This window comes from Triturus cristatus, chromosome 3_1, assembly GCF_964204655.1.
Source record: "Triturus cristatus chromosome 3_1, aTriCri1.1, whole genome shotgun sequence".
Taxonomy (NCBI): domain Eukaryota; kingdom Metazoa; phylum Chordata; class Amphibia; order Caudata; family Salamandridae; genus Triturus; species Triturus cristatus.
This window is the reverse complement of record NC_140583.1, coordinates 465,841,654-465,866,458: the sequence shown is the minus strand read 5'-3', so window position 1 is coordinate 465,866,458 and position 24,805 is coordinate 465,841,654. Positions and strand designations below refer to the sequence as shown.

Below are 24,805 nucleotides of genomic sequence, written 5' to 3'. Positions count from 1 at the left end.
CAAAACTGTATTCAGCCTTCAAGTTATCTGTTCCGCTCCTCAAGAAATGCATTCCTGTCTAGTAGCTTAGGTAAACATCCCTCTAGCTGCAGAGCAAAGGGCCCGGCCTTACTGTCTTCGTGCAAGTAATTCATGCCTTTCGTTACCATGGTAGGCCCATGCCCCCTCGCATCTCATGTAGACACTTAGACGCTTGTACACGCACTAGCAGTCAGTATAGAATAGGATCTGTCCGAAAAGACCTTTCCTTCCAGATAATATAGTTCCTTAAACACAAGATATTAGATATAAATTTAGGACTAGGTTGTCCTGACACCCCAGACTTCTGTCTCCTCATGTAGGGCTAAATGTCAAGTTCCCTTCACCCTCTAGTTACACGTCAATCACACGTCATGCGGCTGCGCGTGCATCTCTGCCATATATTTTTGCTGACTTTGCAGGATTCTCTTATGGATCCACCCACATGTGTCATCATCATAATGACGTTTCTAGTATACGCCTATTGTAACGCCATTTCTATTACGTATGTGTATTCTTATCAGCTGTTACGCCTCTTGCATCTGTCTTTACTGTAATGCATTACTATATATGCTTTAACCTGTCAATAATGTATTGCTGATCCCTTCCTGAACCTTCGTGGTGACGGAACTCGATTGCCTGGTTCGAACCATCATTCCTTTGTAAGGAATAAATTCCCTATTATACCCTCGAATACCACGGATTCTGCCTCTTATTTTTACTGAGTTATTTGTATTGTATTTTACCGCATAAATTAAGTCTAGGTAATTAAAATTTACCACATAATTGGCGCCCGAACAGGGACACCTCTCACACCCCACGCGCCGGAGGTGCGTTGCAGACCCGGTCTCCTGCCACAGCCGGACGGACAATTACGCGTACCCGCAGGATTTCCTGTATCTCCCTCAGGCCAACGGGGGCGACTGAGGCTGCGATCAACACCCAGACGAGGCGGTGAGGAGTGCGGAGAATCCCGACCAGAGCCTAGCTGAGAGAGCAAGATCCGAGGTATACAGAGGCCCACCAGATTCCGAAGTTCCGAAGTATCTAAGTCACGAGTCGAGTCCAGTCCAGTTTGGTCTAGTCCAGTCCAGACTTCCGAGGCCTTCCGTTCCGTGCTTCCCGGTGAGTACCGTTGCTGGGGACGCATCTAGACGTGCGCATTAATTTGTGCCGGTCAAGACGGGTCTGGGTACACAGACCTGGTCTGCACTGTTTTAGCAGTGTATCTGTACTGTTTAGCAGTACATAAAGTATATTTAGTATTATGCAGTTAACTAGTTTTATTCTAATTATTATTGTTCGTTCTAAAATGTTTTGATATGTTTTAAATGTCGTGGTATGAGTGATTGTTCGATCTTCATTATTGTGTTTATTGTAATTATTGTGTTCAAGACCGAGTGAGAATTAAGTAACAAGGTTCAAGATGCCGTTATTTTCAAAATTAAGACAGATAAAAACTAGAAAAGGGATACTCGAGGAAGCTGTTCCCATCCCACCTAGGGACACTCCAGGGTACTTTATGTACCATAAACATGGCCTAGATGCCGTATTATATCTTGATCTATGGGTGGACTACACCAAGGATTTGGCAGAGAGTCAGAGATGGCCCGCTGCTGGAACATGGGATGCAGATTGCATCATGAGAATAGAAGAAGCGTTATGGAAAAAGAAAGCCAGACAGTCACAGAAAGATGCCATTGAACTATGGCGTAAAGAATCGCATAGGCGCACAGAGAAAGTGCTCAGAAAGGAAGAGAAAAGTAGGGAAGATTCAGAAAAGGCCCGAGAAAACATATTAATTGATGAAGGTACCCGAGTAAAAACAGAACAAGTAGACAGACAACGAAACACTCTTATGAATGGTATGTATCCTCTTCTGGCCGAGGGTTTGCCTAAGGCCACCTTGGAGGTACCAAAAGATCTGCCACCTCCGTTACTCCCGATTAAAGTACATCCCAAGACCGCAAAAGACATTTTTCTTTCTTCCTATTTAGACGATGCAGCCCCCGAATATGCTAATGGTGCGCAGCCACGCACACCACCTGTTAACGACGCTCAACCCCAAAATCAGCTGCACTCACCTCCGCAGCAACAAACTCCTACTCAAGTTCTAACCATTCCATCTGTTTCTACAGTCCTTCCTGCACCCACACTCTCTACCCTACACCCAACAAATCCTTTTGGACTTGGCACCTCAGGAGGTGCGACAGGAGGTTTTTCCACACCACCGCCAACAACTAGATTGACTTATAGGGATTTAGCATATCAACGTACACCCCAAAGAATATCAGACAATATATTAAACGAGCCTCTTTCTGATTGTAGATATGATCCAGTGCCAGGAAAACACGACAGAATGTTGCTGTCTTCAGTACGTTTGCGACGAGTTGCAAACTATTTAATGACGTTACCAGGAATGGTTGAACATCTAGACAAAATATATCGCTTTATCCAAACAGGGCAAGGTCCTGAAAGTATTGCCGAAGCCATGGAATACCAGAAAGTAGACATACAAAAATTATTGTTACGCTTTTTCATAAACTGTTTGATCAGAAATAGAGATAGGCCTGAGGTAGATTCGGAGGAAATGCAAGCACTTACCAAATGGGGTCAGAATATAACAGACGGGAGACATGATAAACAGAAGTGTATAGAAGCCATGTGCCGAAGGATCAGAAAAGAAGTAGAACGAATACATGAAAGCAGAGTAGAAGCAGATAAAACTGAATCAGAGGAAGAGGAGGAGGAACAGTCAGAAATGAACACAGGACAATTTGAATTACCAGCTAAACAAATGATAGCTTATGTAGGAAAAGGAAGATCTTTTAATAAAACAATACGTCCGATACATCCAGAATGTAACAGAATTTTTCAAACAGTTATTACAAATCCAAGGACCCCTGAACACTTATTCCAGGCTACTGATAAATCACTTTGAGAACGAAGGGGGTACCATGTGCTCGATTCTATGGATGAACAAGAATTAGCCAGGTCAGCAGTACAATGGGCTGACAGCCCTGAAAAATACAGTGATGATGCGCTAGCACACACGTTTCTGAATCTCGCCCCAGACGAACAGCGTTTAGCTAGTATATACATGATACAACATCTCCTTATATTATATAAAGGCCAACACTCCGATCCTGGTCCCCTACCTGATATATTGATAGAACTACTACTGAATAAATGGAGAGGTTTAGGTACCGATCTAATTAAAGTAATTCTAGAATACAGACATAGATATAGTGCCTTTTTGTGTCCAGAACATGATCCAGCTCCTTCCATGGAGAGAAAAACGTATTACATAGACAGACAGAATCCCTTACGCGAAGTACACCCAGTAAGAAATGATGACAATACGTTTAGACGCGTGTTTGTGTACACGCCCATAACCAAAATAGAACTATTGGAAATGAAAAAATTGGTGCCCAGCCATGACAAAGATCCAGCAGGTTTTCACCGTGAACTAAAGGACATGTTACTCATGGGTGATTATACCTATCCTGACATTATGAAAATATTGAAAGTATTATTGCCTGCCGGTATTTATGAGAAACTCAAGGAAAAAGAATGGGAGGTGGGAGACCAAAAGATTGATTGGACCGCATTAGAAACTGAAGAAAATAGCAGAACTGCAGGCGTAGGGCTTGGGGACAAAACAAAAGCATTGCCAGGACTATTAGTACAAGTATTGCCACGTTTATTAACTACGAAAAAGGAAGATTGGGGAGCAATCTCAGCTTGTAAACAGAAACCCGAGGAAGACACTAGTGATTTTTATTCCCGATTTGAAAAATGTTTTGGTATTAATAGCGGCCTGAAAGCAAATAGTGAGTCATATCCACATCTTTTTGTAACAAAACTAGTCGAGAATTCCCTGCCACAGGTTAAAAACAGAGTATTGAAAGTTGAGAGCACTTGGCAAGCTAACACTCCTTCACAAATGTTACAAATGTTACAGTATCACCAGAATAGAATTAGAGAAGAACAAGAACACGAACAAAGACGTATGAAAGACACGAAAATGAAAATGCTTGTCGCTCAGTCAGTTCCAGCTGACGGTCATAAAAAGGGTGCGACACAGTCCAGTAATTCAGCGGTTCCCGTTAAAGGGACATGCAACTATTGTAAACAGCCAGGTCATTATATAAACGATTGTGCAGTTCTAAAACATAATATCTCCACGGGTAAAACCAAGGAGAGACCACGTCCGCCTAGACAGGATCAGATCCAACAACAAGTACCTCAGAATATACAGCCTATGCAAGCTGCACAACAGACCGTACCACAACAACAGCCACAGCCTATTGCTGCAACACAAAACACGACACAACAGATGTACCAGTATGCACAAAATGACTATCCAGAATATCAGCGTTACACATGAAATAGCCTAGAGAGGGAAGTTGGCTTACCCCTTATTGAGGTTCCTGTAGATCAAGAGGGTCCCTATGTGCAGAGTCAAGTATTAGGGAAAGACAGAAAGTTTCTACTTGATACAGGGGCAAGCAGAACAACTATAAGTCACGATGAAGTCCCAGGGGCACCCCTCTCAGGCTCACAAAATATTTCCCTTGGTTTTTCAGGAAAGCCTACTATTAACGAAGTATCGCAACCACTTGCATTTACAGTCGGTCCATTGACACGGACTACAGATCTATTGCTTACGAAATCATGCCCAGAAAACCTGTTAGGTATAAAAACATTGAAAGCTCTAGGAGCTATAATATGTTGTTCTCCGGACGGAGTACGACTATTTTTGCGTGACTTTAAAGGTCACTACGTGTCTAGAGACATGGATCACCGGTTACAAAATCTACCTGCACATTTATGGGCACAAGGCCCCACTGATGTAGGTTGTATGCACATTACACCATATCGAGTCACACTCAAAACAGGAGTGGTACTACCACGAATGCGACAATACAAGTTACCGCCAGATGCTGTAGTGGCTTTACTGCAAATCATTGACGAGCTCATTGCACAAGGAGTGGTTGTAGAAACGGACTCCAATGTATGTAATTCTCCGATTATTCCGATTCTTAAACGAACTGATCCAAAAGCACCCCCAGTATATCGATTAGTTATTGATCTGCGCGAATTGAATAAATGCATTGTACCACAATATCCCGTGGTCCCAGATATCTCTTCATTACTGACAGCTATTGATTCAGAGGCAACGTTCTTTACTGTAATTGACCTCAAGAACGCCTTCTTCAGCGTCCCAATCGATCCGGAAAGCCAATATTTGTTCGGATTCAGTTTAAATGGACGAAGTTTTAAATTCGCACGCGCACCTCAAGGATTTACAGAAAGTCCTAGCATCTACAGCCAAGCACTGAAAAGACAACTTGACAGTATCCACATGCCTGTTAACACTGCACTGCTTCAGTATGTCGATGATCTGCTGATCACCGCCCGAAGCGAACCCGAATGTGGAAAAGCATCACTGACGGTTTTACATTTCCTAGCCGACAAGGGGCACAAGGTGTCCCCTTCAAAGCTGCAATTTTGTGCCCAGCAAGTTGTGTACCTAGGGCACTTGCTGTCCAAATGGGGGAGACAGCTCACACCTGACCGCATCCAGTTAATTGTAAACATGCCACCACCCAAGACACAAAGGGCCTCATGTAGGTAAATAAATTTTACCGGTTCATAAATACCGAGCCGTACCGAATCGGTAAATTAGAACCGGTAAGTTATATGTAGGTAAAAATTCGGTAACAGTTACCGATTCGGTAACATTCGGTAAATACGAATCGGAAGTCACCGAATCGGTAAATACCGAGGTGGTATCCACCGAATCGGTAAATACCGAGGTGGTATTTAGCTAATCGGAAAATACCGAGGTGGTATTTAGCGAATCGGAAAATACCGAGGACACTACCACCTTCCCTTAACTAAGTAGCCAATATCACAATCATGTCATCATAGAAGATCTCTCAGGCTTGAATAGGGGACCCCATACCTCAAAGATCAGCTTAGTGAAATCACATCACAGGAGCATCAGGAGTCTCCTCGCAGGAAGGCTCGTCTTCGGTCTGAATAATAAACATGACGTCTGAGATATGAAAAGCACCAACTGTCAGGTATGTGCAGCTGCGCGTGTGCCATGGCTAAATCGTGGGTCGAACAACCTAGAGTGGAAAACATGCATTGTGTAAAATTCCAGACTGTGTGTCACAGCATGTACAGACCAAGGTCGCTGCGCAGAGCTTGGGATGGGAACAACAGAATGCACTCGTCTGAAGGAAGTCTCGAGTCAGCAGTTTATTCAAGAAAGAACATGTAAACGCAGTGTCGTGTGCAAAGACACAAACATGGCTACATAACATTCAACGTGGTAATGCCAACTGAACAATGCATGTACGTATTCAGGGAGAACTCACTACACGCCCCCTTGAGCGAAGCAATATGCAATAGGCAAGAAAAGAGAGAACGCAGAGTTCAGTTTCGTCAGAGCAGAACAGGGCGTAACCAATGCAGCGCCAAAGTCCTACAGTCCAATTAATTGCAGCATACAATTCCAAAAACACAATGCAAGTATAGTAAAAAACTCAAGCAGACCATCAGGAAGAGAAAAACGAGAACTAAAAGAAATAAATGTTGCGCCAGGGTGCTGTCCAGTAGCACAGGCGCAATGGACGACAATCCAGTTAATCCATGAATGTATAGGCAGCATATGTGGCCACGGCTTCCAACAAGCAATCGTTTTCAGGGCCACTAAAAGTCTCAGCCATCCAATTGAGTAAAGAAAAGGAACATACGTGTTCTCCAACCAACGGAGCCTCTAGCACAATCAGAGGGCACCCGGAATGTTCCTCCAAATAGCTCATGGACAAGAAGTCGTAGGCTGCCGCTGAGATGTCCCAATTACCCAGGATACCATGCGCCGCTCCACACGCCATGATCCGGACACCAGAACAGGACAACTCGTGAGACACTAAGGGCCTCATCAGTCGATCGAAATCCGGCACCGGAGACACCATGTTGGTCAAGCACAAATCCACAGGCCATTCAAAGGGACAATCCAGGCAGTGCAATACAGGTTGTACGCAGGTGAAGTAGGAATACCTGAAGGATAATCCATAAGCCAGGCTCAAAGTCGCCAATGCCAAAGTACCATAGAAGTCAAGCATCCTATCACGAAGAAGATGCAGACGGGACAGGTGCTCGTGTGGCACAGAAGGAGCAGCCATTCCGTAGTATGAAAAGTAAAAGCAGCACACCTGCCACCAGCGCCAGAAGCAGCGGAACACCTCCAAAGATGCTCGAGACCAGTGAATGAACAAATGCCGGAATTACACCACAAATTGTTTGGAAAGAGGTCACGAGACCCGAGCCCCACATGTTAGAAAAAATTGAGCCAGGCCGGTCGTGGACGAGGCATTGATAATACTTTGGATCAAAGAGCCGAAATGCAGGGGGAGGTCAGTATTCAGAGGCGCCTGTTCCTCAGTGCGCGTAGTAGCAACGTGAAGGACAAATATTTTAACGAGAGGAAGTCAAAGGCACCTCTTTGTGGGACAATGGCGCTCTATTCTGCTCAACTTGTTGGACTCTGCTTTCAAGGTTGGAATCGAAGGCCAGATGGAAACATCCCGCCGCCCATGCGGGGGTGGAAAAAGAACAGTATTGCAGCAGACAACTTCATGCGAGACAGTTATGTACGGGATTACCACTCACATCCCGCAGCAAACTTCATCAATCATTATTAAATGAATACCGTTTGCAAGCACAGTGAAAGAAGGTGTAATCACAGGCACTGGGATACCTCGTAGGACGCACGCCAAAATCGGGGCTTGTACATTGCATGCGCCGTGTACTTGCATGTGCCTATTGTCTCATGTATGAATCCTAGAAGTGAGAGTGCTAGAGCTAATATCTATATCGGCTTAGGCCTTCTCCATGTTTGCTTGGTCAATAGCTCTCAGTCTGGAAGCCGCCTCACTGTGCGACAACTTGCAGACCTCGTTGTAAATAGCATACGCGCACCTTTTGGTTCTGCCATCCACGGGACCATTCACAATATCATTCCATTCGGTATGCACATTGATGGAGTGGGTGGACTTCCTGATCCTGTAGATGTGCTCTGTGTCAGCTGGTGGACAGAGTGGGATGTGTGTCCCATCAATGCAGCCAATATAATGGGGGAAGTAATTCCTGAAGGAACGGGACAGGCAACTCTGGGATACACCACCCACCGCAGCTGTCACCACCTGAGAAATGCCGGATGCCAGCAGATGTGGGCTGCAGAGCACCTGCACATGTGGGGGTATGGCGTGCGCCCTTCTCATTGGCTGGTCCAGGAGTGGGTGCGGGTCCCTGATTGAGTCCATGATGGTTTCGGGGTGTAGCCTGTACCTCTCATGTATCTCTGCATCAGTCAGCTGGAATAGTGTGATGCGCTGTCTGTGGATGCGTTCCTTCCGTCGCCAAACCCTCAGTCCTGCTGCCTGTAGACGTAGGCGCATTGCAATGACGTACATAGCTGCCAGGGTGTCCACGCTGTTGCATTTTGGGATTGCTTAGCTGCGCTGTTGTTGGTTACCACCTGCTTTCAATCCGTGTTAATTACCGACTCTTATTTACCGATTTTCTTGGATTTCTTAATTACCGAGTGCTCCTACATGTCATTTTAACTTTTTACCACTTCATATTTACCACTTCATGTTTACCGATTCGTTAATTATGTATTCGGTGAATATGAATCGGTATTTACCGCCTCATATTTACCGAAAAGTGGTTTTTGGTCTCCTACATCTCACTTGTCTGAATACCGGTCGGTAACGGAATATTTACCGAAATTGGGCCGTTACCGACCGGTATTTCGCTACCTACATGAGGCCCAAAAGGAGGTACGGGCCTTCATAGGCCTCACTTCATACTGCAGGCAGTGGATTCCCCAATATGCATTTTTAGCAAAACCACTCATTCAGTTGACAACCCAGGAGGCAGCGACATTGACTGTCCTCCCTTGGACTCCAGAACATACACAAGCTTTTGAGGACTTAAAGAAAGCTTTATGCCAAGCACCTGTTTTAGCGACACCATGTTACAGTAAGCCTTTTACACTCTTTGTTACAGAACGTGAAGGTACTGCCTTGTCAGTACTCACGCAGGAACAAGCAGGATCACACAAGCCATGTGCTTACTTTTCTAGCACATTAGATCCCGTAGCTCAAGCTCTTCCTGCGTGTCTGAAATCAGTTGCAGCGACAGCTCTAGCGATCAGACAAAGCGATTCCATAGTATTAGGACATCAATTGACAGTACAGGTACCACACGCAGTAGAGGTTCTCTTGAACCGGACACAGACACAACACTTGACTATAGCACGACTGACAGGTTACGAACTCACATTGTTTCAGCCACACATAGAAATCAGACGTTGTAGTACATTAAATCCTGCCACACTTTTGCCATTAAGTGGAACAGACCCACTGGCACATGATTGTATTGAAGTCATAACTATTACGACGAAACCCAGACAAGACTTGACAGATGTCCCATTACCAGATCCAGACCTGACACTTTATGTAGATGGTTCATGTATGAGAACAAGTACAGGAAAGTTAGTGGCCGCTTATGCAGTCACCACAGACACCGAAGTCATTGAAACAAATTGTATCGACACATTATCAGCTCAAGCAGCAGAGCTTATTGCTCTGACACAAGCCTGTATTCAAGCCAAGAATAGAAAAGTTAACATATACACAGATTCACGTTATGCTTTCGGAGTTGTACACGACTTCGGAGTCCTTTGGCGAGAGAGAGGTTATTTGACTTCTCACGGTGCCAACATTCAACACGGTCCCCTCATTCAAGCTCTATTAGATGCAATACATCTACCTACTTCAATATCTATCATGAAGTGCAAGGCCCATACAAAAGTCACCGATATTATTTCCCAGGGTAACGACCTAGCAGACCGAACAGCTAAGCAAACAGCACAGAATCAGACTCATGCAACTGACTTGACAAAGACAATAGTTCCAACGCCGACACACTGCATGACAGTTAAGGATCCCGCCCTTGATGTAATTGACATACAGACACATGCTACACCCGAGGAAATAAAGAAATGGACTGAATTAGGAGGGATCCAAACAGATCAGGGATGGATGACGAAGGGAAAATCTATATGGTTTCTCCCCGACTCAATGGTTCAAGTTATCATTAACACAATACATAGTCCAGCACATCTAGGAGAAAAAGCCATGTTAGACAGTATTCAACACATTTGGTTCAACAAACACTTACGAGCTGTAGCCAAACAGAAAGTCCGAGCTTGTATGATTTGTTGCCAGTTCAATCCAGGTAAGGGCGTACCTGTAGAGCAGGGTGGATTTCAACCTCCCGATCACCCTTTTGAAGTCCTCCAGATGGATTATATCCAGATGGAACGATGTCGAGGATTCAAATATGTCCTCGTAGTTGTATGCGCTCTTTCCCGTTGGACAGAGGCGTATCCCGTTTCAGATTACACTGCCCCGACTACTGCCAAACAATTAGTTCGTGAATTCTTCCCACGGTATGGTTTGCCCCGTATCGTGTACTCAGATAATGGCCAGCCGTTCTCATCCGAGCTAATGAAACACATTTCACTCTTGTTAGGCTATCAATGGAAATTCCACTGTGTCCGACATCCCGAGGCAGCAGGTCTCGTGGAACGTCATAATCAGACCCTGAAAATACGACTTTCTAAAATCTGTAGAGAGAAAGGTGTCGACTGGATAGTAGCCTTACCGGTTGCACTATTTTACATGAGAATGGTAGCACATTCTCGCACAGGGCTATCCCCGTACGAGGTGGTCTTCGGTAGGCCACCAAATATGTGGGGGACGCCTATACCTCGTAAAATAACTGATGTTGATTGTAATATGCTGACAGATTACCTTGCTTCCTTGATGTCTGCACTACAATCTTGCCGTTCACAGGTAGCTGCAGCCTTTCCCGACAACACCGAGGTAAAGCCCCATGAAGTAGTTCCGGGAGATCTCGTTTTCGTCAGAAACTTCGACAGGAGGAGCCCGTTGGAGCCTCGCTGGCTACAACCAAAGCTGGTTCTTCTAACGACGAGGACAGCAGTGAAGGTCGAGGGTCGCAAGTGTTGGTTACACTCGAGTCATATCAAGAAATTTCATGGACTACCATCCGAACTGAACTCTCAGCCCTGCTCCCTTCCAGAGACTGATTCAAAACTCCCCCTGGTCGAACAGACCGAATCTCAAAACTATAAACTGAAACTAAGGTCTAGCAAGTCAGACAATTCGATTGTTTAAGTCCTCTCCAAGGTGAATCGGTTGAATTAAGTCTTTGACATGTATCCTCTAGACCGAATGAGAGAGAGAAAATAGACAGAAACAGCTCAAGAAACATGCATACTGTAAATCACTTCATAGTCACTGTATAGTGACATTGTTGATTATGTTTTTCCTAAGTCTTTTTATTATTGCTGCAAGTATACTGTTACACATGTACTATCCTATTTTCAAGCGTGCTTATAATGTTACTGCCGAACATTCTTTTAGTGAACTACCCCCACATGAGTTGTCCTATAGATTTGCGCTGCGCAACAACACATTCATTAGTATGTTACATCATTCCCATCAGACCAGCAATGCTACAAATTGTTGGATATGTGGCCGACTCCCTCCCTATCAGAAATACAAAGGAGTTCTGCCTCTCTTTCCGTACCCGTTCACACACAATGGTTCCTGTGGAGCATGGTTTAGTTTGATTAACTCTTTAGATTCAAACACTGTAGTTTACCAGAGCAACTGGGTATGGGGAAACATGCACTTAGTTTTGCTTAAAGCCTGTTATCCTAACAAGGAGGGACTTCCCAAAAGAACAGGAACTGACCTAGAAAATGAAGTATATGGATTAGGAAATTTTACACTTAACCTCATGATTCTAAATGTTGAATCTGAAGCTACACTAGTCTTGCCTGCTATGTCCGTATTACCAGTCAAAGGTGAATTCTGTGTAAGAAAGAATGGTTCAGTACATCTGGGTCATAGTAAATGTACTACTGTGATCGAATTCAGTGATAAAGGCAAGTCTACATTTAGAGCTTCCCGTCACTCCTACTTCATCTGTGGTCACACCGCATATATACGCCTACCCCTAGATTGGGATGGTACCTGTTACATTGCATTCCTTCTGCCACCTGTTTTCCTAGCCCCTCCTGATTATCATAGAAATACCAATCTAGTACACCATAGACCCCAGAGAGATATCCCGATTGTTGACTACACCGAAACAGCATGGGAACAATATACAGACTTCAATAAAGGTCTCTTTCCTTACACAGGTGTTGTCTCAAACAGTAAACTGATACGTAGATTAACCAGAACCCTTGAAGCAGTAGTGAATGAAACTACCTCTGCCCTAGGCAACTTAACAGAGGAGCAGTCTGCGATACGGATTGTTGTTCTCCAAAATCGTCTTGTCCTTGACGTCATCCTAGCAGATAGGGGCGGAGCTTGTAGGGTCATCGGATCAAGTTGCTGTGTTTTCATCCCAGAAAATGCGCCATCCGTATATAAAGCCATAACTCGTCTTCACAAGATTGCAAACCAGATACATCAGAATGCAGGCACTTGGACATGGTCCGGTTGGTTCTGGAGCGTGTTGTCAGCCTGGGGATGGAAAGTCCTATCCTTCCTAGGTATTGGCCTTCTCATAGTATTCAGTTGCTGCCTATGTCTACAATGTGGACCAGCGATTTGCGGCCTGTGTGCCACATCGTGTATTCCACGTTCAAGTTTTCATTCAAGATCCCGGAAGAAGAAAGAAGAGCAAATGATGTTACATGAACAGATTGATGGATTCCTGAAGATCGATATTTCATGAGGGTCCGTAGGGGACAAGGAGGGAATGAGGAAATATGAATTTTTATGGTCAATTGTGTCCCCTATCTAGACCCCAACGGCTCCATGTACATGCTACAAGTACATGTATGTTCCCTCCACTTCAAGCTATGAAGACGCAAATACAATTGTGTCCAACGTTAATATGTCCTCTTTCATATCTGCCATGAATGGGCCAGATATTCCGTTCCTAAGTATGCCTTGCCACCGTCTTTATATGGTATACTTTTCACGTTTTCCAGCTCTGGCAAGGTAGGCCCTGAATTCTGCCATCGAGCTTTTTCTTGCTTCTGCCTCTGAATGCTCCAGCCTGAACCTGCATCTGTATCCATGAACTTTGTCTTACTTCCTGCACGGCTAACGGTGCCTAGCCCGGCCTGTTGCCTGCCAAAACTGTATTCAGCCTTCAAGTTATCTGTTCCGCTCCTCAAGAAATGCATTCCTGTCTAGTAGCTTAGGTAAACATCCCTCTAGCTGCAGAGCAAAGGGCCCGGCCTTATTGTCTTCGTGCAAGTAATTCATGCCTTTCGTTACCATGGTAGGCCCATGCCCCCTCGCATCTCATGTAGACACATAGACGCTTGTACACGCACTAGCAGTCAGTATAGAATAGGATCTGTCCGAAAAGACCTTTCCTTCCAGATAATATAGTTCCTTAAACACAAGATATTAGATATGATTTAGGACTAGGTTGTCCTGACACCCCAGACTTCTGTCTCCTCATGTAGGGCTAAATGTCAAGTTCCCTTCACCCTCTAGTTACACGTCAATCACACGTCATGCGGCTGCGCGCGCATCTCTGCCATATATTTTTGCTGACTTTGCAGGATTCTCTTATGGATCCACCCACATGTGTCATCATCATAATGACGTTTCTAGTATACGCCTATTGTAACGCCTTTTCTATTACGTATGTGTATTCTTATCAGCTGTTAAGCCTCTTGCATCTGTCTTTACTGTAATGCATTACTATATATGCTTTAACCTGTCAATAATGTATTGCTGATCCCTTCCTGAACCTTCGTGGTGACGGAACTCGATTGCCTGGTTCGAACCATCATTCCTTTGTAAGGAATAAATTCCCTATTATACCCTCGAATACCACGGATTCTGCCTCTTATTTTTACTGAGTTATTCGTATTGTATTTTACCGCATAAATTAAGTCTAGGTAATTAAAATTTACCACAGTATGCTGCATGCTTGTTAAAATAGGTGAAGCTAACTAGCACACTAGATAAAAACTAGCAAAGGGCTTTGTACTTTTACTACGTCGTCAGCGCCGGATCCGCATTTCCATTCACACTTTCATTTAATGCCAAAGTACTCTTCTTCCAGGGGTTGGGTCCAGTCAGTCTTCCTTAACATTTCACAAAGTCTACCAGTTCACAAAACAGCTAATTTGCCCCTTTGTTGTAACCTACATTGTTCTGCTTTTAGGTGCTCCTGTCTGTTTTCCCCAAATGAACTGTCCATGCCATATTTTATTACATTTTAGTGCACATAAGCAGTATACAACCTACAAAATCTGTCCAGTTGAAATCTAAAATGGCCCTTGGGATATAAATCGTCAATGTTGGCTTTGTCTACTATTTATATGCTGACGATGCACACATCTTCATTCTCATTATTTCTTTAAACCTTTCTTAAGCACGACAATAACTTACAGCCATGTAAATAATAAGTAATACATATGGACCATCCAAAATAGTGCCAATAGGCCCCACAAGAGGCATAGGAAGCGACATACATATAACCATAATATATATATGTTTTCCTGCATGGCCTATGGTCATGTTGCTTAATGCTAAACACCTCAAAACCAGAAATGATCTTTTTTCTATTGTCCACATTACCCTCAGCTGTTCCAGTGTTGCCCTCCTCCGTACCTTCTCAGTGCAGCCCGACTTCCTTTTTATCCGAAATGTACGGTTCAATATCCCATTCAGCAAAGAACCTGCTCTGTACAATATTGGCTTTTATAACAGTGAACATTTACACTACTTGGCCAATTATTTTGCCATGTGCAAGATTTTTAACATTCGTCTATATTATTGTATTTGCTCTAAACGTGGTTCTCAGTGCAAATGACTTTTGAAAACGTACCTTAATTTCATCTTTCAATAGTACATGGCATAGCACTTACTATAGTAGTGAGTGTCTCAGTTCAGTCTGATTTAACATGGCCCAGTCATCATCAGCCAACCATGTTCCTTTTAGATATTCTACTCTTGGCGATGAAAAACATTTTCACTTACATAAATCAAGTCTCTTGGTTTTTCTTCAGCACTATTCTAAAAAAAATGTATCAGTATGCAGCACTACTTAGACTTAACATACGCAACCCATCTTTTCAAAGAAACCTAGTAACACTCAAATGTTAATTATTTACATTTTTGATTATTAATTTTTAGGACTAATAATAAGTGTATTTATTTAGTGTGCTAGAATACCTCAGCTTAGAAGACAACTCACTCTCAGTTCTACCATATCCGTTCATTTAGATGACCCAAAGCCTTCTTTCCAAAGCGCACATTCTAATTTATCAACATTCTAAACCACTTTGTTTTTCCCCATACATTATTATAGGAATAATTTTTTGACTATATGCATTAACAAGCATTTACAATGCAATAGGTCTCGCAATTGCGAGATTTTTAGCTATTAGCATTGTAAATGGCAATGCCTTTTATAATATCAAAAAGCATTGTCATTTACAATACTAATAGGTCAAACTTTGGCAAAAATAAGACCTATTGCATTGTAGAGCGTGGTGTCTGCGAATCAGGTGCCGTGCTCACCAATAAAGTAAAAAAACAAAACTGAGGGCGGTGTCCCTAAAGCGGGCGCCGCATTTAGCTTGCAAATTTATTTAAGAATAAATAAAAGGTGAAAGAACGTAGTCATTGAGCCGTGAGTGCTGTGGTGGTAGGGGGCAGCCACTTTTAAAGTTAGAGTGGCATAGTGCTCAATACGAAAAGCGCCTGCCATTATGTGGGCGCGCTGCAGGTTCAAAAGAAAGCAGCCACCATTGTCCCCGTTAGTGAATAAACAAAATAGTGCTCACCCACATACAATGCAGACTGTGTAACAAACCAAGTAAAAGGCCCAGTCATTATGGGAGGTAACAAATGCAGACAAGGCGGTACCAAGGAGGGACTAACAATCCTACTTACAAATCAGAAGCCAGCATTTACAAAGAACAATATGACAAGCCAATGGCAAATATGGGCATAGAGTGGGAGAGGCTTCCAGTGCCTATCCCAATACAGCATGCCCGCAGATCAAGCAGTGCATGCGCACTGCCCTTAGGCTTGATCTAAAAAGCCATTGCTGTTAGCTGCTTCTGTGGTCACAGTAGTACTTCCTCATTCCAAGTCCTCTAGGCAGTGCTGCTACTCTGGTCCCGTCTGTAAATCCTCCATTCTAAATCCTCTAGGGAGAGCTGCAGCTGCATCTTTGGTCCTGTCAGTAATTCCTCATTCTAAGTCCTCTAGCCTCTGGTCCTGTTGGCAATTCCTCGTTCTGGGTTCTCTACACAGTGCTGCTACCTGCTTCTTTGGTCTCATAGTCAATTACTCATTCTAAGTCCTCTACACAATGCTGCAGCAGCTTCAGTGGTCACAGTGGTAACTCCTCATTCTAACTCCTCTAGGCAGTACTGCAGCTGTATCTCTATTCATACCAGTGGTCGAAGTGGGCGGGAACGGCAGGGCACGGCGTGCCCCTACTTCTTTAATTCTATAGATTCCGTTCCCCTACTTTTTTATTTGGAGCATGCGTCCCGGGACGTCAGAAATATCCAAGGCCTGCAGAGAGGGTTCGGCATTAGTGGCTGTTCGGGGACGGGCGGGGAGCAGAGAAGGGAAAGGTCTCAGTCTCTTGCTTCCTGCCCAGACAAGACAAGGAAGGTGTCCGCTTCTGCTCTGCCGCTGGCAGCTGCCCCCCCTCTTTCGTACTCTTATTCCCTCTCTGTCTGTCTAACTCCTCCTTACTTACCGAAAACCGTCACTCAAGAAATGGTTCTCACCCTCTCTTGCTTCCTGTCGTTCATTTGTTCCCCTGTGAAATGGATGCAAAAAAGAAAAACACTTTTGCGGGAAATGCCGTTTTGACATTTTTCTATTCCAAAGTGCAGCCACGGAAATAAAAGGTTCAAAATATGAAAAATCAATAACTAAATAAAGCAAGGCGGAGTGTTCTTAAAGTGGCCAGATCGGTTTTATTCAAACCCCAAAAACATTAGCATCACTTTACTGAGTTTTCCAGTGAAGCGCTGTTTTCCCCGGTGGGGAAGTGCGCCAAACCTGGAGGTACTGCAATACCTGGTTGATGGGTGGTTTGGAAAACAAAATGTGTACTGCGGCTTTGTGATCACGAATGTGTTCTTTTTAAACCATACTGCTTACGTTTTGTAAGCATATAAGCAGTGGACATTGAAATGGGTCCTTTCTGGGCCCTGTAGTTTTCAGGCAGAAGCACACACTGATTTCTGAATAGTGAGTGTAAAAGCGTTAAGTTCACCATATTGTTCCTGCTTACATTTCACAAGCTTTATTTAATCTTTCATTCCCAATGAGTGTTTGCATTTTCTTTTAGGCAGCATATTGCTCTTGCCTAGTGCTTAATCTGAATTGAGTCGCATCCAGTTGTTTATAGCAGGTCAAATTGGATTGTAGTTGAAGGCAGTGTGAATTTCTCTCAGTGAGGCAGTACAGTGTTCAGTGAGGGAGCGGATGTAGCACTGGGGGCAGAGCTGCCGAATTTAGAACTGGGGAACCAGGTTCAGCCTTCATGAGCAGTCCCCCAGACCACTCTCCTGAGGGAGCACATTCACAAGCTAGACCTTAGAAGGCCCCGCAAAACTGGAAAAGCCCTGGTGTCTTAGCACCAGCAGGTGGACCCTAGCAGTGGCAAGTGTGGGTTCACCTTGAAGGCTTTCCCACCACAATCCATACTGAAGTTCACCTCCAGTCTTGCAGGCAGGCCTACGAAGTAGCAGACCCTGGAGCAACAGTGAGGTCACAGGGCCCCTCAGAAGAGCTGGTACTAGGGTGGTGTGACCGGTGTGACCGCAACGGGTGCTGACTTTGAGTGGGGGTGTTTTATATTATGGTTTTAAAAGCAATTGCTGCCTCCTTCCTGGCCTACAGCAATATTCGGCAATAATAAAAATGTCATGACAACTCCGGTGAATAAAAGTCTTACTAGAGCGAGATCGGAGCATTGTCTAGTGGAAGTTTTGACTCCTGGAAAGATAGCGCAGAGGGTTAATGTGCCTGCTGCTAAGAACATGTACCATGCCCATCACAAAGTGCACATATTCTAAATAGGTCAGTGGGTTACTGCTTTTGTCAGTAAGATCCTTTTGCTACTTGCAGTTTATAAGTTAAAATCCTAACAAAGAACAGTGAGCTATTAACTTTCATCTTAGAGCTGCATACAAACTGCAAGGTATAAACTAGAGCTTTATGTTTTATTCCCCTAAGCCTTTGATTATCCTAATGTTGCAAAAAGTGTTCATTTGGATAGAAATCAGTAATGATTATTAAAGTGAACCCCCAATCATGGTATTAAGGTTTAAATTCTGAGTTTGTGTTTCTCGAGATCAATCACTATTAAACTATACTGCCTACTAATATGGTTGTCATGTGACTCCTACCCCTTGTAGTCCTTGGTCTTATGTAACATTTCCCATACAATGATTTACACACGTAAAATTGATTGTCTCTATGTATATTGCTGACAGAAAATCCATGTCTCAGAAACAAATGGCTTGTGCTTCCACATTTAAGCATATTTGGGACATTCTGTGATCAGAAACATATCCCACTTTATGAATTTATTTTAATGTCAATAACTCATATTAATCGTTAAATAATCATGTGTATCCATTGGTTGAATTACATAACATAATAAGCTGTAACTCGTCAGTGAAATGCCAAACAAATACTAAAGATTGGGATGTTTTGCCAATCCTGGCCACACCTCTAACTCCGCCCACTGATCCAATCCTCCGGTTATTCCCGCCCTCTGATTCTCTGCCCACAGTTCCCCTACTTTTTTTTCCCCACTTCGACCACTGATTCATACACACACTACACTCCAAACCAAGACATAAAGTAATTGTCATTTACGACGCCTATAGCTCTAACAAATGCGAGACCTAGTGCATTGCAAATGCTTGTTTACGACTTGTGCCCTGTCTGAATGCAGATAGCCTTTACCCACTGCAGACAGCCGAGCTTTAAATACAGCAGCAACAGATAAAGCACTGGCCTCCCAAACTAGTTACTAACTGAGGAAACCCATCTGATACCCATGAGCTGCTCACCTATCTGCTGAGAACAGTCCATGTGCCTACCACTCCCATGTTACACGGTCCTTATTTGCCCACCTTCAGGACAAGGCATCTGTCTCTCAATAACCGCCGTCCTTACCTGATGCGTCTTATGATACTGCTTCTTTATCCCGGCCACAGACATGCTTCTGCTTTTAGGCTCAGAAGCGCACCTCCTTTTCCCGGCCGGAACCAGCTCTTTTTTTTGGTAAAATACACTGAGCTACATCCACAGCCACTCGCGTCTTAAATCAAACCTTGAGGATGGGCCGTTAGTCCATGGCTGCCGCTGTAAAGGCAGCACTGACTGTCAACTCCGAGCCAGCAGACAGGTCACCACGCCCCTTGCGTGTGATGTCATGGCTCCTGCGCTGCCGTAGGCCCGCTGGCTTTCCGTATGTAAATAAGCCGCATTTAAGCCAGGTGTTCGGGTGGTAGGTATCCTGTAGCGAAGCGCACTTATGTGTCTAACGTCGATTGTCTCAAAACACGGCCTGATACCTTTTCCCCGCATTCAGTCACTCTTCCAAAAAACAGTTCGCTACGGAAGTCTTTAACTTGAATGGGCTTCTCTAAGATTGTTAATTGCCCAATGAATAGTGGCTGCTACAGATAGAAAGTAACCGTATACGTACCTGTAATTATCTTTACACGTGTGTGTATTAAAGAGGAACAGATTCTGCGTCAATGCGCATACACATATAGTAAGCCAAGCCAGTGAAAATAATGGGACTCAATAAAACTAGTCTTTGGAATGAATGACTATTTATTATACGTGCATTCTTGCATGCCTACTTTTATATTATTACTATAAGACTTTTTTTTTGTTCAACTCATTTTCATTTTCATATACAAAAGAACGTAAAAAGTGACAACAGAATGTTAAACACCTTTTACAACACAGTTGAAGCACGAAATAATCAATGGAAAACAAGGTTTGATAGTTATGTTGCAAGACCACCTAAGCAATAGCAATCACCATAAACAGTGTGAAATACAAGGAGGGGTCAGTCGGAGTGTAACTTGGCAAATAAGTTGACTCATAGAGAAAGAGAGCTAGAATAAAGGAAAGGTGCGCAAGAAGAGAAGGAAAAGAGATATATAAGGGAGGGGCGTGGAGGGGAGGTTACCCTGGGTTGGACACCAAGAGTCATACCCTCTAAGGTCCACCAAGGTGGTTTACACATCTCACAGTGCCAAGTGCACAATCTATAACAGACTCTACCCAACCAGTCAACTAAACCTAGAGTATTCCTCGAGGTTTCTTAGGTTAAGAAAGCTGTGCAGCGTTTGTCTTTGCCCAATAGGTATCAATTGTGTGGAAAACTCTCACACGTGATCTGAAAGTGAAAACACATTTGTTGAATTTTAGAATGCACAATCTATAACAGACTCTACCCAACCAGTCAACTAAACCTAGAGTATTCCTCGAGGTTTCTTAGGTTAAGAAAGCTGTGCAGCGTTTGTCTTTGCCCAATAGGTATCAATTGTGTGGAAAACTCTCACACGTGATCTGAAAGTGAAAACACATTTGTTGAATTTTAGAATATTGCTTAATTGCTGTGTTTGCTCACTACATTTTACCAGGAACATCAGACGAGTTAAGGCTCTTATTAGCGCTCAGACAATTTTGGGTAATTCATGCTCTTATAACTGCTCTAAATAAATAGATACATCAGAAGACCCCCTTTAATGACAATCTATCTCGCTCAGTGGTCGAAGTGGGGGAAAAAAAGTAGGGGAGCTGTGGGCGGAGAATCAGAGGGTGGTAATAATCCGTGGATTGGGTCAGTGGGTGGAGTCAGAGGTGTGGCAGAAAGAGAAAAATATCCCAATTTTTCGTATTTGATTCCCATTTCACTAACCTGTTACAGCTTATTACGTTATTTAATTTAACCTATGGATACACATGTTTATTTAAGGTTTAATATGAGTTATTTACATTAAAATACATTGACAAAGTGGGATACGTTTCCAATCATAGAATGTCCCAAATATCCTTAAAAGTGGAATCGCAAGCCATTTGTCTCCCAGCCATGGAGTGTCTGTCATCAGCACTTCTCCTCCCTTTTTCCACAAGAGCAGTTCAAACATGGATGACAAAATATCCTAGTTTGCAAATGTTTTGCACAGAATTATGGCTCAACCATATTTGCCACATAAAACATCATCTGCTGCATAGTCTGACGATTTTAACTAATAAATTGTTTATAGCTCGAACGGATCAAAAGTTACAAAATAATGTGACTTATGCTGCTGTGAAGTGTAGGACCCATAGCAAAGGTTCACTGGTCCCCTTTCTCACTGCTGCATTGGTATGTTCCACTGGTACTAATAATGAAAAATCTTTGCAGAGACTGTTAGCATGTGAATAAATGGCAAAATAATAAAGTATCAGAAAATGTACAGCACCACTAATACCCGTGTAGGGTGTCAGAGCACTTTACATCACACATATTACACAGAGACAATCTATCATACGTCTGTAAATCACTGTATAGGGAATGTTACATGAGACAAAGGACAATAAGGTGTAAGAGTCACATGACAACTTGTAGTGAAAGAGGCACTCTTGTGGTTTGGCACCCTATAATGACCTTCAACTACAACCATTTTAATTGACTTTAGTGTATTATTTTACCCTAGCCTTATTGTAGGACAGTCCTGCATGTGCCTGCTTCTCTTCAGTCTTATAATCTTGCTGTCTTTTAGTGGGAGCTGTCACGGAGTACAACAGTACTATTGGCTTTGACATGGCCTCATGTCATCTTGTTTTCTGACTTTGCCTTGCTTCTGCGTGCACAGCAGTGCTTGCAAGTTGTTTGGGTAAATTATGAGTTCTTACTATTGGCTTTGATGTGGCCTCATGTCATCTTGTTTTCTGACTTTGCCTTGCTTCTGCGTGCACAGCAGTACTTGCAAGTTGTTTGGGTTAATTATTAGTTCTTACTATTGGCTTTGACATGGCCTCCTGTCATCTTGTTTTCTGACTTTGCCTTGCTGCTCGCATGTAGCTGTAAAGCGGGGAGGGCATGTTTCTGCTCCTCACTTGTTTTTCGCTCTTCGCTGACCAGAGTGAACTGGATATTATCCGTAGAATGTGCAACTCTGCCTCGAAGCCAAAATACAGGAGCTTGGCCAGCCTCCGTCTTGGCCTTGACGCAGACTGGTACAGCCAGCTCGGTTCTTTCTCATGAGAAGGGGGCAAGGTTTTCTAGAAGCTTCGCCTCACGTTGAGTAATGGTATTAAAGCTGGGAGCCTTCGGGTCCCAGGTGGAAGTTCACCACAGAATAGGCGTATTGCTGTGGAGGTGACGGAACTTGAGTCCTGATTGAACTCCTTTCTGGGCTGTTGAAGGGCTTTCCCAGCTTGAGTTGGCAAGGATGATGCACATTCAATCGGTGAGGTGTTCCTAACCATTTTATATATATTTTCTACTCTTTGCTACTTGTATGTACTGAATTTCATTTCAATTGTTCATTTAATTGTTCACTTGATATTTTGGAATCTGCATTTACTGATATATTTGGCCTACCGTTCTAAAATGTTGCGTCAATAAATTTGTATGTTATTTTAAATGCACCTGGATTTGTTTTCTTTAAGGGTGGGCGTAGTTCGCGAAGTAGCACTTCGCGAAGCTACGCAAAGTGAAGTTCGCACTACGCGAGCTACGCGTAGCACTTCGCGAACTGCGAAGTAACATGTTCGCACTGTGCAAGATGTTGTTTTCAATGATTGCACAGTGCGGACAAGCAACCGGCACTGTGCAATCATTGAAAATGGCATCTTGCACAGTGCGAGCTGTAGTTTTCTGCTGCTCGAGTAGATTTTTACTCGAGCTGCAGCTTTCTCAACGCGAACTGGTAGTTTCTCATCGCGAGCGGTCGCGAGCATACGCGACCCCTCGCAATGAGAAACCTGACCTTCTCGCATTGGGAATCTCGCCGGGAGGTTTATTTTCCATGCTCGCGATCGCGAACAAGGAAAAAGTCTCGCCAGGATGTCATTTTGCTTGCTCGCGGTCGCCAACTTGACGTTGAGGACCGCGAGCAAGCAAAAAATGACCGCAGCACTACGCAACACTACGCTACGCGTGTTCGCACTGTGCTACGTGCAGTTCGCGTAGCGCGAAGTAGCGCGAACTTCGCAAACTACGCGAGCGTAGCGTAGTGCTTCGCCCAGGCCTAGTTTTCTTGCCTCGCCTAAAGGGAGTGCTGCATCTTTTCCTCATCTTTAGGGAGTGCAGCTCAAAGTGTATTATTTAAAGGTGCAGTGGTATTTTAAATGCACCTGGATTTTTTTTCATGCCTCGCCCAAAGGGAGTGCTGCATCTTTTCCTCATCTTTAGGGAGTTCTGCTCAAAGTGTATTATTTAAAGGTGCAGTAGTATTTTGAATACACCTGGATTTGTTTTCTTGCCTCGCCTAAAGGGAGTGCTGCGTCTTTTCCTCATCTTTAGGGAGTGCTGCTCAAAGTGTATTATTTAAAGGTGCAGTGGTATATTTGTCTCCAAAGTGGGAGTGCAGGGTTTGGGTGTGGCTTTTTGGTGAGAAGTCACATTCATTACACAACCATACTAGTAGGCAGCAAAATTTAATAGTGATTGGTCTGGAGAAACAAACTCAGAATTTAAAACGTAAGACCATGGTTGGGGGTTCTCTTTAATAATCAGAATTGATTTCTACCCAAATGAACCATTTTTTGCAACATTAGGATAATCAAAGACTGGGGAAAAAACCATACAGCTCTAATTTATACCTTGCAATTTGCATGCAGCTCTTACATGACAGTTAATAGCTCACTGTTCTATGTTAGTATTTTTACTGATTAACTGCACGTAAAAATAGGGTCTCTCTGACAAAAGCAGTATCACACTGACCTAGTTACATTATATGCACTTTGTGATCTGCATGGTACATGTTCTTAGCAGCAGGCACATTAACCCTCTGCACTTCCTCTCCATGAGTCAAAACGACCACTAGACAAAACACCAGCTCTCTCTACTAAGAACATGAATCGCTGGAGTTATCATGACACTTTTATTGTTGCCCAACATTTTTGGAGGCCAGGAAGGAGGCAGCAAGTGCTTTTAAATTGGTATTATACTTGCAAACACGATGCCACCACCTGAAGTCAGCACCAGCCGTGATCCATACAGGTAACCGCGGTGGGGCAGCGGGGCCGGGTAAGGAGGGATTTCGAGGAACGATGCAGAAGGAAATTTCATTATTTATTTAATTTTCCCTCTGCGTCGTCCCTCGAAATCCCCACTTACCCAGCCCCTCTGCCCCACTTCTTTTACCTGCCCAGACCGCGGCTGGTCAGCCCCTGGTGTGGTCGCACTGCCCTAGAGCCACCCTGCTCAAGGGTCCTGTGACCTTAGTGACAGAGTCACTGTCACTCTATGGTGTGCTGCTTCATAGGCCTGCCTGCAAGAATGGAGTTGAACTTCAGAATGAATTGTGGCGGACAGGCCTTCAAGGTTAACCAACACTTGCCACTGCGAGGGTCCACCTGCTGGTGCTAAGACACTAGGGCTTTTAAGATCTAGCGGGGCCTTCTAAGGT

General features: G+C 43.8%; 1 long non-coding RNA gene across 1 annotated transcript in view; it reads right to left on the bottom strand.

Annotated features, from left to right (window-relative positions):
• LOC146860420 (uncharacterized) overlaps positions 1-19,398 on the bottom strand; it is a 112,961-nt gene extending 93,563 nt beyond the window's left edge. Inside the window, exon 1 of the long non-coding RNA XR_014979149.1 lies at positions 19,338-19,398. This is a non-coding gene — a long non-coding RNA (uncharacterized LOC146860420). The remainder of the gene's footprint in view (positions 1-19,337) is intronic.
• Between the last annotated feature and the right edge of the window lie 5,407 nt (positions 19,399-24,805).